Below are 3,808 nucleotides of genomic sequence, written 5' to 3'. Positions count from 1 at the left end.
TCAGAAGTCTTCAGAGGTATGCCACTTTGGAATCGGCTTAAGTTTGGTAAAGTTATGGACTCTCGAAGTCCAATTTTGGGTCAACGTTTAATAAGTCAAATTAGAAATAACTGACATGAAAACGGGTCAAAAGTTTCATCAACGTTAAATTGAAAAATTTGAATGCAGATTTTTAGAGAATCGAATCAGAAGTCTTTAGAGGTAAGCCACTTTGAAATCGGCTTAAGCTTAGTAAAGTTATGGACTCTCGAAGTCCAATTTTGAGTCACTCTGTTACAAGACATCGGAAAACTAGAAATAACTGACATGAATGGGTCAAAAATTTGATTAACGTTAAATTGAAAAATTTGAATGCAGATTTTTAGAGAATCGAATCAGAAGTCCTAAGAGGTATGCCACATTGGAATTGGGTTGAGTTTGATGAAGTTATGGACTCTCTAAGTCCAATTTGGAGTCACTCTTTTACAAGTCATCGAAAAATTGGAAATAACTGACATTGAAAAAATTGGAATGCAGATTTTTAGAGAATTGAATCAGAAGCCTTTAGAGGTATGCCACTTTGGAATCGGCTTAAGTTTGGTAAAGTTATGGATCTCTAAGTCTAATTTTGAGTCACTCTTTTACAAGTTATCGGAAAATTAGAAATAACTCACATGAAAATGGGTCAAAAATTTGATCAACGTTAAATTGAAAAATTTGAATGCAGATTTTGAGAGAATCGAATCAAAACTCTTAATTGGTATGCCACTTTGGAATTGGGTTGAGTTTGGTGAAGTTATGGATCTCCAAGTCTAATTTTGAGTCACTCTTTTACACGTCATTGGAAAATAAGAAATAACTCACATGAAAATGGGTCAAAACTTTGATCAACGTTAAATAGAAAAATTTGAATGCAGATTTTAGAGATCGAATCAGAAGTCTTCAGAGGTATGCCACTTTGGAATCGGCTTAAGTTTGGTAAAGTTATGGACTCTCGAAGTCCAATTTTGGGTCAACGTTTAATAAGTCAAATTAGAAATAACTGACATGAAAACGGGTCAAAAGTTTCATCAACGTTAAATTGAAAAATTTTAATGCAGATTTTTAGAGAATCGAATCAGAAGTCTTTAGAGGTAAGCCACTTTGAAATCGGCTTAAGCTTAGTAAAGTTATGGACTCTCGAAGTCCAATTTTGAGTCACTCTTTTACAAGACATCGGAAAACTAGAAATAACTGACATGAAAATGGGTCAAAAATTTGATTAACGTTAAATTGAAAAATTTGAATGCAGATTTTTAGAGAATCGAATCAGAAGTCCTAAGAGGTATGCCACTTTGGAATTGGGTTGAGTTTGATGAAGTTATGGACTCTCTAAGTCCAATTTGGAGTCACTCTTTTACAAGTCATCGAAAAATTGGAAATAACTGACATTGAAAAATTGGAATGCCGATTTTTAGAGAATTGAATCAGAAGCCTTTAGAGGTATGCCACTTTGGAATCGGCTTAAGTTTGGTAAAGTTATGGATCTCTAAGTCTAATTTTGAGTCACTCTTTTACAAGTTATCGGAAAATTAGAAATAACTCACATGAAAATGGGTCAAAAATTTGATCAACGTTAAATTGAAAAATTTGAATGCAGATTTTGAGAGAATCGAATCAAAACTCTTAATTGGTATGCCACTTTGGAATTGGGTTGAGTTTGGTGAAGTTATGGATCTCCAAGTCTAATTTTGAGTCACTCTTTTACAAGTCATTGGAAAATAAGAAATAACTCACATGAAAATGGGTCAAAACTTTGATCAACGTTAAATAGAAAAATTTGAATGCAGAATCGAATCAGAAGTCTTCAGAGGTATGCCACTTTGGAATCGGCTTAAGTTTGGTAAAGTTATGGACTCTCGAAGTCCAATTTTGGGTCAACGTTTAATAAGTCAAATTAGAAATAACTGACATGAAAATGGGTCAAAAGTTTGATCAACGTTAAATTGAAAAATTTTAATGCAGATTTTTAGAGAATCGAATCAGAAGTCTTTAGAGGTAAGCCACTTTGAAATCGGCTTAAGCTTAGTAAAGTTATGGACTCTCGAAGTCCAATTTTGAGTCACTCTTTTACAAGACATCGGAAAACTAGAAATAACTGACATGAAAATGGGTCAAAAATTTGATTAACGTTAAATTGAAAAATTTGAATGCAGATTTTTAGAGAATCGAATCAGAAGTCTTAAGAGGTATGCCACTTTGGAATTGGGTTGAGTTTGGTGAAGTTATGGATCTCCAAGTCTAATTTTGAGTCACTCTTTTACAAGTCATTGGAAAATAAGAAATAACTCACATGAAAATGGGTCAAAACTTTGATCAACGTTAAATAGAAAAATTTGAATGCAGAATCGAATCAGAAGTCTTCAGAGGTATGCCACTTTGGAATCGGCTTAAGTTTGGTAAAGTTATGGACTCTCGAAGTCCAATTTTGGGTCAACGTTTAATAAGTCAAATTAGAAATAACTGACATGAAAATGGGTCAAAAGTTTCATCAACGTTAAATTGAAAAATTTTAATGCAGATTTTTAGAGAATCGAATCAGAAGTCTTTAGAGGTAAGCCACTTTGAAATCGGCTTAAGCTTAGTAAAGTTATGGACTCTCGAAGTCCAATTTTGAGTCACTCTTTTACAAGACATCGGAAAACTAGAAATAACTGACATGAAAATGGGTCAAAAATTTTATCAACGTTAAATTGAAAAATTTGAATGCAGATTTTTAGAGAATCGAATCAAAAGTCTTAAGAGGTATGCCACTTTGGAATTGGGTTGAGTTTGGTGAAGTTATGGATCTCTAAGTCTAATTTTGAGTCACTCTTTTACAAGTTATCGGAAAATTAGAAATAACTCACATGAAAATGGGTCAAAAGTTTGATCAACGTTAAATTGAAAAATTTGAATGCAGATTTTTAGAGAATCGAATCAGAAGTCTTTAGAGGTAAGCCACTTTGAAATCGGCTTAAGCTTAGTAAAGTTATGGACTCTCAAAGTCCAATTTTGAGTCACTCTTTTACAAGACATCGGAAAACTAGAAATAACTGACATGAAAATGGGCCAAAAATTTGATTAACGTTAAATTGAAAAATTTGAATGCAGATTTTTAGAGAATCGAATCAGAAGTCTTAAGAGGTATGCCACTTTGGAATTGGGTTGAGTTTGGTGAAGTTATGGATCTCTATGTCTAATTTTGAGTCACTCTTTTACAAGTCATCGGAAAACTAGAATTAACTAACATGAAAATGGGTCAAAAGTTTGATCAACGTTAAATTGAAAAATTTGAATGCAGATTTTTAGAGAATCGAATCAGAATTCTTTAGAGGTAAGCCACTTTGAAATCGGCTTAAGCTTGGTAAAGTTATGGACTCTCTAAGTCCAATTTTGAGTCACTCTTTTACAAGACATCGGAAAACTAGAAATAACTGACTGAAAATGGGTCAAAAATTTGATTAACGTTAAATTGAAAAATTTGAATGCAGATTTTTAGAGAATCGAATCAGAAGTCTTAAGAGGTATGCCACTTTGGAATTGGGTTGAGTTTGATGAAGTTATGGACTCTCTAAGTCCAATTTGGAGTCACTCTTTTACAAGTCATCGGAAAATTGGAAATAACTGACATTGAAAAATTGGAATGCAGATTTTTAGAGAATTGAATCAGAAGCCTTTAGAGGTATGCCACTTTGGAATCGGCTTAAGTTTGGTAAAGTTATGGATCTCTAAGTCTAATTTTGAGTCACTCTTTTACAAGTTATCGGAAAATTAAATAACTCACATGAAAATGGGTCAAAAATTTGAT

Source organism: Drosophila rhopaloa, unplaced genomic scaffold (genome assembly GCF_018152115.1).
Source record: "Drosophila rhopaloa isolate 14029-0021.01 unplaced genomic scaffold, ASM1815211v1 contig_152, whole genome shotgun sequence".
Taxonomy (NCBI): domain Eukaryota; kingdom Metazoa; phylum Arthropoda; class Insecta; order Diptera; family Drosophilidae; genus Drosophila; species Drosophila rhopaloa.
Note: the sequence above shows the minus strand (reverse complement) of the source record.